General features: G+C 32.9%; 1 long non-coding RNA gene across 1 annotated transcript; it reads left to right on the top strand.

Annotated features, from left to right (window-relative positions):
* The first annotated feature begins 5,600 nt into the window (after positions 1–5,600).
* LOC122634780 lies at positions 5,601–9,448 on the top strand. The gene is made up of 6 exons (XR_006328464.1): positions 5,601–5,639; positions 5,952–6,107; positions 6,969–7,088; positions 7,237–7,675; positions 7,773–7,942; positions 8,041–9,448. It is a non-coding gene; the product is annotated as an uncharacterized LOC122634780 (long non-coding RNA).
* The last annotated feature ends 2,905 nt before the right edge of the window (positions 9,449–12,353 follow it).

The raw sequence follows: 12,353 nt of genomic DNA, 5'->3' as shown, positions 1-12,353 counted from the left end.
TTTCTATTTCACTTGAAATTTACCTGATTTCAACGAAAGTTCAATGTAAATTATATTTATTCCTGAGGGAGGGAGAGAGAGAGAGAGAGAGAAATTTGTATAATTAATTTACTGAATAATAACTAGTTCAATTTTCACGAGCTCGATGCGTATCTAGAATAAACTGTCGAATGATAAAATATTGCGAGCATTTTAACAATGGGTAGACATCGTTGGAAATTTTAATTGGTTTCAGGGAGTCGAATTTCTCTTCATTTCGGAGTCACGCCAGCGAACCATGTCGATTTCTTTTAACTAATTGTGACCTCGTCGGGACGAGCATCATATAGAATCATACGTACGATAGCGGTTTCCACAGTCTGCATCGTCGAATTAATCTCACTATGGATATCGGGCATTGTATATGCGGCTTCACAAAGTTATATTAACTTCCCAATGTATAGCTAACGCATAAGCAATTTACGTCCAACAATTTTGATGAAAAAAGAGAGAGGGAGGGAGGAGAGAGAGAGAGAGAGAGAGCATAGAACAGACCTTTGACATTTAGCTTGCATCTTCGTATTACGGTACTCCTGCTTTCTGATATACATATATAGAGTGATTCTTTGTATAAAAATAAATTCAAGTTTTTCCATACGATGTTTTATTTTTGAAAGATATTATTTATGATCTGTGGATCGTATATATGGAATATATGGAATTCGTAAGACTCGACCGAGTCAAACTCAAGTGTACTTTCGGAGTTTTGTAACTTATATTTCTTATATATTTCTATATATATATATATATATATATATATATATATATGTATATATATGCATAGTTTTTATAGGAGCTATTCCCTTTAGTCATAGAAAAGGTCAAAACGAGCCTTTAAAAATCTATACTTTATCCACGGCCTGGAAGTAGACGATCGATAAACAGGCATGTTGCAATTTTCTTTTTATTTACGTCAATTCCTTCCTTTTTTCTTTCTCTAAATTGCTTGCAAGGACGTCCTCATCTTTCGTCGAAGCTGAAGAAAGATGTCTGTTTATTTTTCTACGTTTCCTTTTTTTTAGTCGATAGTTTATAATTTATCGGCACAGTTTATCTTTCTATCGAATAAGCATAATTCGAAAAGTACTCTATAATTCTCTCTACTCGATGAGAAAATGACGATTTCCGGAAAGCAAGTATGATCAGAAAGAAGGAGAGAAATCTCCACGTAGATTATTTAAATGTAGATTCGCGGTGCAATCCTGATAACGGTCTCGAGATGATCGTCGTATCTCTTTCTGTTCGTTTATCCTTTCAAATTAATCTCATCCACATTATTCGAGAAGTAAGTTAATACCGAACGTGTACGCTGAACTGATACTATAAATATTAATTTGTAAATGAGAAATAAAGAATGATATATTTATTGTATTCGCTATTTAATGTAACGTTTACTCTTCGTTAAAAAAAATATCGATACATGGATAGTTTCGTAAGTAAAGGACTTACGATCGCGAAAATTACTACAGCGATAATAGGAAAACAAACTTTCTTTTCAACTATGATAAATGCTTCGCTCTAGAAACTTATGTCAAATCAATTGATCACGCTTCGAGTTTTGTTCGAGATCACGGATACTCGAGGTCGCGTTATCGATACTTTCTCTCGTTCGTTTCATCGCTGGTATTTTATCGTGCTGTTATTTTTCACAGCTTTTATTTATACATCGTTGCTTATCCGGAACAATCGTTGATTTTATAATCTCGCATGCGATCGAGTTTAACGTGCCCCTATCTCCAATGTATTTGTTATCTCTATCGTTTATCTTTTAGTTACCTGCTTACCCCTTGTCACCTGATCGTCCCAAAGGTATGAAAGCCCGGAGGCTGTGCTGTTCTTGAAGTAGGTCGGACAAAGATGCCGTCTTTTACGGTACTTTATGTTCACCTTATGACTTTTGGCCAGCGAGAATTCCATTGGATAATGATCTTAACCTAGAGCTTTTCTCATAAAACAAAGTAAAAACAAATGAGTCCGATTCCTGGTTATGATCTCGTAACTTGGACCTTATTGTACGGTGTCAAAATTTTTGTTTCCATTTCCTTAGCGGTAATGGTATTATACAGCTCATACGGTATATTACACGTGTAACGTGTCATTTGTTATAAAATATAGCTGGGAACGTTATGGCAAAAAAGGAGCAAAAATGTTAGACGCGAACTAGGTGTTTATTACTTTTCTTTATAAAGGTATTTTTCAGAGAATTTTGTTAAGATTGCGAGTACGTATAAAGTTAGAATAGTAATTTCTTGGTATAATTCCTATCTCCTGGGTAATCTCTTATAAAATATGTTATAAATTTAATGCAGTATATTTTCCTGGAAATATACGTTTCAAGGAAGTATACAAAGTAGGGGAGATTACGTACGATCGACATCCTTTTTCAAATTTCAATTTTATCGAGAATTCCAAAAATGTTGTTATGAGATTATCCCAATGAAAGTGAATAAAAACGTCAATCTTGAAATAAATCTCGAAACGATCTCGAAATTTAAAGACCAGAGAAACTGACCTACTAGCGAGAAGTTCCAATGCGATTGAATCGCATGAACGACGTTCCGAATAGGAGATTGCTAAAACTCAGACTGTGGATCTTCGTGTTATCAGCAATTTCCCAGTTTCTCGATAGAATGATTTATCGTTATGTGTAAACTCAACGAGATACTATTTACACAGGTACATGCAATTAGTTCGATAAAGAGACTCTCGCTGCAACTTCGATAGATAATAAACTATCTCCAGATAGTAAGGTATGAAATTAATAATCGAAATATTATCAAATGACATCTTTGATTGCTTCTACGTCGATCTATTTACATTGGATAATATTCAGAGAGATATGTATAAGTATATTGAAAATTAGTTATAAAATTAATTAACAAACTATGATGATGATGGTATTAATCGAATATTTCTGATAACGATTATTATCATTATTACTTTCGCTCCCACAAATCGAGATAAGTTCTTCTTTCCTCGTGATCATAAACACGCAGATCAGGAGAAGGCGACTCCTCGTGGTCGGTGCCTGGCAAGTACAAGTGCCGCTGACCTTGATCGTGACTCCTTGTAAGTGGGACAGAACCTGTGCCGGCTCGAACAAATTTTTATACGTTCGCCGCTTCGGCAAGTGGATATATTGCTTTCTTTTATAGATTCCGCGATCCTTACGTCGTGACAAGAGTACGAAGCATGACGACGGAACTTTCTAAATTCGTACGTACGTAATGATGTCATAGCCGATGTTAATCCAACTGTTTACATTTCGTTCTCCTTTGACCGGGCGAAAATTTACTTTTTTACTTTAAATTTCAGTTCAGGTATCGCGGTCAGAACTTACTGAATCTATCCTCGTAAATGAACTGTTATTAATGACCTGGAAACAATAAAAGTCTGATCGATTAAATATCTGTTTATTTCCTATTTGAGAAAGTGATACGAATAAATCGAATTTATTTTGTTGATTTAAGAAACAAATTTTTTTTAGAATTCCTATAATATTCTTTTAATCGCGACAAATAAGGAAATATATTTCTATTCGTATAACAATATTTTATTTCTAATCGCAAAGAACACGTTTGTTTTCTATCGCAAGCTCGAATGCAGTTCGCGTAACATCGATCTTTAGATTCTTATGTCGGTGACCCAGACGAGAAACACGTTCAGAAGTCTTCGGAGTGGAATACCTAATAGGGATAAATGTCACATGACGTAGCTATAAATCGTTGGATGATCGTTAAATCGCCTAATCCTAGGGAAACATTCGATGCATTTGGGTCGTGACCTCATAAGAAGAAACGCACGAAGAGACGACTAAAGAGACAACAATCGACCATGGTCATGACCCAGGATATCAATTGCAAACTGGGTCAGAATTATCCATAGCTCCTTCGAGTCACGCCCGTCATTTTTCTTTACCGTTGCACGAGCCATTCGAGAGAGTCCCATAAGCTTATTATATTCTTTTCATTTTTATCGACAGATCTCAAATTTGCGATAAGTATCGTCTGCATAGTGAAATTTGAAATATCCTTTTTTTCATTTCTTTTTTTTTTCATTTTTTTCATCGTAGAAATATCATTAAGTTCTATCAACGTTTATAAAAATGGCATGTCTAATTTAGAAAGAAGGCTTGTGTACGAGAAACCGAGCTAAAAAAATTTTCTAATTTAATTTAAAAATAATTGGTAAGTTTAAAAATATGAACAAAATTAAGAAACTCGTTCGACCCTTTGATCATTCATTTAGGAGTACGGAAACGTGTATTCGCGTCATCATGCGATTATTAAGTTTAGTTCGCAACCCTAGCTCTAGCAGTCATCCGTATAAAATCCCTTAATCGATCCTGTCACCTCCAGAGCTAACACGTGATTGTGTCGTTGTATATGGAACGATGACGAAATATCAACGACCCTGACATTCTCAATACATTTTTTGTGGATATTTTGATTGTTAAATCGAATTTTTCGGATCGTTTAAGCATATAAAGATTTTCGACAAATCGACGTTTCCTCTTCTTTTCGCATCGACGATTTCAATTGGCCATGACACTGACGACAAAGGCCAGCAATGGTTTACTACGGCTACTGCGAACAGTTTCGTGACTCCATAAGGAAAAGGCGGAGGTAGCTGGCTTTCTCCAAAGCCACTTGACCCGGTCCAGTAACATCCATCCATGGTCTGTCACGGTTGTGACATTTTCAACGATTTTTCCACGTGATAATCATGAAAACAGAAAACATTATTTCAAACCCTATAACATTTGTCTAATCTACGTGGGAAAAAGAAAATCTTACGTTTCTTTTCTGATCGTCTTTCTATTCTCGATTCTTTCGTTGAAAAAGAAATATATAAAAGGTATGGAATGAGTCAAGAAAGTCGAGAAAATATTAATTAACCGAGATTATTAACTAATACGTTGATTATATATTTTTAATATCGTTAAGTAAAAAATAATAATGTGAAATGAAAACTATTTCTATCGCGAAACATATCGTTTTCTAATAGTTTCACTTAAATGTAAGGTTTATATATTGTAAATACTGTAATTACATTCTCAAGTGTAGTTTTGCATAGAAAAATGATTTATTGGCCTATTGTAATTATGGTTAATTGGATTGTAATAATCTTAATCGATTATAATCTTAAAATTTCTCACGCTTCGGACAAAGGTAATTTGAATTTTATCTTTTACGCGCGGAATTCCACTTTCGCACATTCTCTTTTGTTTCTAAGGATCGCCCGAAGATTTCTGACTACTTCCGACTTGAAATATCTTGTTAAACTCTTATATAGTTTTACTCGTAATACTCCGCGTATTACTTATTAAGATATTATTATATTACTTATCAAGTTATGACTTATCAATTATTTTATTTATACAAACTCGGCTCGAACAAGTTTTCAAGATAAAATAGAATAAATTTAAACGATCTTTTTGATTATTCAATCGTTTATATTGAAATTGGCGCTTTACAAATACGAATTGAAATACGAACTACCAATCAAAAGTTCCTGTTTGACGATTCGAATTGGCGCTGTTGTCGTTTCGTGAACGCTGTCAAGATAGCACGGGGTAAACATCGTCCTCTTAATTACAGGTAATTAACATATTTTTTTCGAACGTCTAATATCTTCCAATATATCAATCGATAGCGAAACACGCGTTTTTCACGCGTGAATGTTCGCAAGTCGAAGCATTATCGCGTTTAAAAAATATTCGCGATTAAAAAAATGAAGCTTCGTACTACGTACATTTCGTCTTCATATTTAACTCTCGTTTTCGATCTTATTTTAATAGATAGGCTATCTTGAGCAATTGATTTTCTGGTTTGGGGTAAAAAACTACCCGATTCGATAGTTTTTTAAGCTCCAAGACGAATTTTTAACATTTTGATATTTTCCGATAATAGATCGAAAAATCACGAATTTTTATGACGGCCATGAAACTCGTGAGGCTATGCGCATGCGCGATGTGGAAGATGCGATTATCCTACCAACGGATTAACGCCATTTTGTATTCGTGCGTGCCAGACTGCAGGAGAATTTCATCGTCCTCGTAATTACAGGTAATTAGCATATTTTTTTCAAACATACATCATCTTCTCATATATCAATCGATAGCCGAACACGCGTGTTCCACGCGTGAGTATTCGTGAGTCGGGTCATTGTCGCGTTTAAGAAATATCCGTGAAAATAAAATCGTCGCCTCGGCGTTCCTTCGTAGATACGCTTTTTCCTAATTTTCGGTCTTATTTCTACGATATTTTTACTTCTCGTGTGTTTTAATAGTGATCAGTGCGATTATTTACCGTTTATTAATCATAAGCGATCGTATTTCGTGTCATATTCCATTTTCGTACGTATCTACATATATAGGTATACTACGTATATACGTATACACGCATATACGTAGACATACTAACCTATACCGTCACACATACACATACACATACATATACATATACATTTATGTTACATATCTATACTTAACATGTCATACATTTTATAAAGCGTTCTTATAATACAGTATTCACATTATATATTCCACATATCGCATAATACTATTGTATATACATATATATTACGTATCATATATATATATATATATATATATATATTTTGCATATCATATGTATCATATATATATAATATCGCATATCATACATATATATGCTATATATATGAAATATATACCATATATATATTAATAAGAAGATTCTTTATTAGGTACATACGTCATATTCTAGGAATTAAAAGAAACGAAATACGTATGTAGGATATCGTCGTTTTCTTTCGCTCTCCTCTTCGTACGTGTAACACCAAATAAACGAATCGGACTGTTCGAACTTTGTGTACATTCTTACATATACATAAAGGTAGTTAAAGCCGACGTACTCTATTGTTAGTTTTTGGATACGTAATTCCAGGGAATCCCTTCTACCGAGGCAACAACAATATACGACCGAACGTTCGCTTTGTAGCAGTCGTAGAAGTACGGTCATTCTGTTACGAACCTTCTCGCAAGTAATACACGGTTTTATCGGAGAGTAAGTAATATTATATTCTATTCTAATTAAAAATTTTAACTATTTGAGCATATGTATAATGATAAATTAATATCATTATTATAAATGAATCATTATTATATAGCATGTAAAATACTTCCATTAAAAAATTGTAATAATTTTTTTTCAGGAAACTCGAGACGGTTTTGTTCGCTACCTTCGTAATTGGATCTCCACATACAACAATCTCTTAATGGAGATTTGAAATCTTAATTGTCGGAGATTTCGGTGCAATTCAATAGTACTTTATTTTTTTATATCTTCAATTCAATTAATGTATTTTTCAATTCTTAAATATTGAGCCTTCAGGGATGATTTACAGGAATTATATTATATTTATTGTATGTTTTAATAAGCTATTTTTCAGTAATACATCTGGCAGCTTGAAGAAATGTTTTTGCGACCGTGTGCAAAGCGGTCTTAGAGTCAGTGTTTGTTCGTTATATATATTTTAAATATAATTAAATTTGTAAAATGTAAATTCGCGAATTAGAGTCATGCTCGTATTAGTACGTTCTTCACGATCCTGGGGCAGGATGCTCATCGGGCAAGGGCCATCAAACGCTTCAGTAAGTAAATTTTTTTTTTATAAATTTCTTCAATAATTCTAACAATTTGTTATTATAACAATGATACTAATAATTTTGTATTTCCTTTATTTTACAGATCATCGTTGCAGTAGTACGCGAATTAGAGTCAATCTTTGCTCGTAATATTTTTATTAATTAAAATAAGATTAGAGCAATCAAATAAATTCGCGAAGTAGAGTCAGTGTTTATATCGACGCATGATCCAGGGGCAGGATGCTCATCGTGCAAGGAGCAATGAAGACTTTGGTGAGTAAATTTCTTTTTAAATGTTATCCTCGATGTTATCGATCATTTTATAATTATAACATTTTTACTAATAATTTCGTTTCTCTTTTATTTTTCAGACAATCATTGCATTCGTGCGCGTGGCAATGAATAAATCGAATGTTGTATCGATCGAATAAAAGAAGAATCGCGTAAGTCGAGTCAGTGTTTGTTCGTTGATAAAAATTTTACCGCGTGTCGCGATTTATAAAGTAATTTTTAGAAAATATGTATATTTGAATCGACTGCGTGCAAGGCAGTCATTAATAGAGTCAGTGTTTGTTCGCAAAGTATTTTGTATTTGTTTACAGTCGCACAGACTGTATTTATAATATATAGTAGATTTTCGCGAAGTAAATTCAGTGATCGTCCGTTAATAAATAACTATCGCGAATTAGAGTCAGTGCATCACTGAAGAGGATCTCGACCAACTTCGACGTCGACCTACCTCATTTTCAACCAACTACGAATCATCCACCCTCAATTTCGACCTAAATCGCGGTCCAGTGTTTTGGAGCCATCGTAGAACTTCTTAAGTAGTAAGTTAATTTTTAAATCCCTCCGATTACTCAATCATGTCGAGGACGAAAGGTCCGAATCGGCACGAGTAATTGGTTGTAATTATTTCATTCAATTATTGACGAGCATGACCGCGAGTAACTCCTTCTTTGGATTTACTCGCGAGTGGTATATATTTTCCATTGTGCATATTTCTTTTTATTAGTTCAGGATAGGGTCTTCTTGCATCATTCGAGTAATTTAATTACAAGTGCAATTAATTAGCACTTTTTTCGTACGTATTTGTTCGCGATATTAGTCACGAAATCGGACATTCATTTGTCCGATTTCTTTGAAAAAAAAGCATGTGACATGATTTACATGCATTGCTTCGTACATAGTTTATTCAATCGCAATCTACTTAGATATATCGTTATGAATTTATTAACAAATATGCAAGAAGACAATCGCGACGGATAGATTCTGAAAAACAAGCGATAGATTATGATCTTGTTCATTGATTAGAATAATCGCTTGTTGGGAGGAATCGTCCGAGGATTTTTTAATTATTATTACATATAAATTTCATAAATATTACATTAATTTTGTTGATGAATACAAAGTCTCAGTAGAGTCATTGTTTTTGAAAGGAAAAATAAAGTCGAGTAGAGTAATTGCTGAAAAAACAAAGAGACTTATAGAATCATAGACCGTAGGCCCTAGATAATAAGTTAATCAATTTTTAGATCAGGATTTTCAGCTTCTAATATACTAATTCCCGTTTCTCCTCCCCATTTTTCTGCGTTTTCATCTATGCGTGTGCCCCAGGTGTTACTCGTATAGGTGAAAAACAGTTAATATGGGTTTAGTTTTAAGTTTTTCCCCATTCGGCGGCTGTCATAGTGTTAGTGATTGTGCCCAATGTACGATTTCACCTGTGTGTGCGTGTTAGGTGGTGAATCGTATGTTGGTTCGCGATAACTTTTAAATAAATATTTCGCACATTTAATTTCATTTAATTATTACTATTAATTTTAATTATTACTATTTAATTTTATCAATATATTATTATTAATATCGTTTTGTATATGTAGTATATAATAGCAGACATTTTGTCTGAAAACTTTGAAATACTCGTACATGACTAGTATGTATATATACTAGTATGTACTAGTATCTTTTGCTTTAGTCATTTACGCAATAATCATTAGCCTTGACAGCCGATTACAGCAATTGGTACGTAACCCTAATTAGTTGATATACGCGGTTGAGCTAGGGTGTCGGAGATGCCCCGGGGCATACTCTCTAGTGTAGGCTTTTTTGCGCCCTGGCGGTATGTGAGAGAACCGTGGAGTGTGTGTGTTGGAATGAATGTTTTGCTATTTTTTAAATATAGGTTATAGGCAGGCAGGTAGCATATCTTTCTGTGTGAATGTATATTTAATTTTAAGCAGGTAGGACCGGATAAGACGCAGGGTATAATTTTCAGTCAGGAATGAAAAATGGCGTCTCCGGATATTTGCAAAGTTTCAGCAATTTTAAAAAAATTTTTCATGTTCTATTTTTTTTCTTTTTTTTTTTTTTTTCTTTTTTTTCCATATTTGCTGACACTTTGTATTTCAATATACATATATCAGTATCCAACAGTTTAAAAATCTTTGTGCGTTTGTTTAGAAATTTTTTTCTTTCTAATTAGCAAAGATTTTTTAACATGTCGGATACTTAGTATTAAGTATATTAACGCTTCGCATTTTCGTGATTTTTAGAATATATAATTTGTTGCATAAGTATATTAAAGTAAAAATAGTAGATATAAAAGATCAAAATGATCAGATAAAAGATTAAGACCATAAGATGCATCCTTAGATTTTTTAATTCTGCTCGATATTTTTTAATTCTTGCGAAGTGTTAATAATATAGGTTCATTAATTAGATTAATTCTGCTGGGGCATTCGAGTAAATGTGCCTGTGTAAATGTGCACGATTTTTGGATTCTTTTGGTCCATTGATCGTCCACAGGCTAGGATAGTTCGACATGTACATATATATATATATATATATATATATATATATTCTTTTTCTTTTTTTTTTATAATTTCGTGCATTGCAATTAGGGAATGCCCCACAGCAGTAGTTAGGGCACGAAGCAAAGAAGAGGCTATTTGCCGAAGAGGCCCCCACAAATTTTGTGGCTCAAGAGGGCAACTATCGACGAGGAGTCATTTTCAAAGGATCACGTCATCCTTTGAAAATGACTCTTAGTCTTATCATAATTTTTTTTACCACGTTGTCATTTGCTCGTCAATAGTTATTATTCTAGGTGCAGATGATGGACCATTCCATCTTCTTGGTACGTAAAGTTCGTGCCATATCATCCACTAGATGCATAAGGTTGAATAGGGAATAATTAAATTCACGTATTAAATTTTAATATTTAATATTATATTAATTACTTTTTTCTTTTTTTTTTTCTTGACAACTAACTTTAAATTAAATTTTACTTGTGATTTTTATCACATTAAAGTGATTCATATATTTTTTATTCTTATTAGTATATTCCGAAATTTTTTTTAATTGTTTAAACATAGAGTCACGCGTTTTATCAGAATTTGTAAGAATAGATAGGGACTTAGGTTGAAAAATGCATCTAGTGTATGTTTTATAATATTACATGATCTATATATTTTATTTTTGTTTCAGGGCATCGTGGGACTCACTAACATCATTTTCGCGGTTTTGAGCGCCTGAAATGGCTGCTACATTTTTTACGTATTTATTTGCATCCCTGAAGGTGAACCAAAAATTGCAAAAATGGATAATAGATTATATGCTATTGAAATTGCACCGAAAATATTTTTTTTCTCCTATTTTTTAGGGCATACAACACAATCTGGTTTCTTTTCCTTTCGCATTATATGCAGCTTTTTATTAAGTCTGGTCTCGAAAGTATTTTTTTTGCTCCTGTCCTTTAGGGTATACAACACAATCTCGTTTCTTTCCCTTTCGCATTATATCCAACTTTTTATCAAGTCTGCTCTCGGATAAAAAATAATAATTATCATAATTATTCGTAATTATCGTCTTGCATCTTTACTATATAATATAAGAACTGAAACTAAACGTTGTAAGTTCTTGCGTAGTAAAAAACACTTGTTGTGAACGTTGTTTATGAATGCGTTAATATAAACATACGCATCAGTTCATACTGAAACGATCATGGTAGCAAAACAATCGTGTCGCCGTAACGATGACAATGGATTTGAAGTTCGTATCTTAAATGTCGCATTATCGGTGACAACGGAATGCAAAGAGTTATTAAATTCATATTCCTAAAAGTCGTATACTTTCGTCTTGAAATAAATGGATGGTGGAGCATTTCTTTAAATTAACTAATTAAATATATATATATATAAAATATATGTCTACAATTTCATGATCTTTCATGATTTTTCGTTCATAATCATTCGTTCGTAATGATTCGTTACTCTGTCATAGGTTTTCCTCGCTAATCGGAAGAAAACTTTGGTTCGTTTTTTATTTTTCACATACATAGATAAACGATATGCAATAAAATTGCATTTCCTTATACACCGACGTAAATTTTATTCCTCGTATTTTTAATCCGTTCTATATAAGCAATTTTCATTTTTCAGGTTTTCTCATCAAACATATTTATCTTATCCAAATAAAAAAAAAACTAACATTGAAGGGAATACATAAAATTAATACACTAAATGATCATATTGATCTCTAGTTACTAGAAAATATTTATGATTATAATTAGTTGTGTAATGTAATTATGTGATAAAGTATTTCAGTAGATGCTTAAAAAACTTCTTTATTTCATAGCGCTTTAGTAGATAAGGCATGTTTGGGTTTCGAATGCTTATGTAAC

Source organism: Vespula pensylvanica, chromosome 16 (genome assembly GCF_014466175.1).
Source record: "Vespula pensylvanica isolate Volc-1 chromosome 16, ASM1446617v1, whole genome shotgun sequence".
Classification (NCBI taxonomy): domain Eukaryota; kingdom Metazoa; phylum Arthropoda; class Insecta; order Hymenoptera; family Vespidae; genus Vespula; species Vespula pensylvanica.
This window is presented reverse-complemented; position numbering and strand designations above follow the sequence as displayed.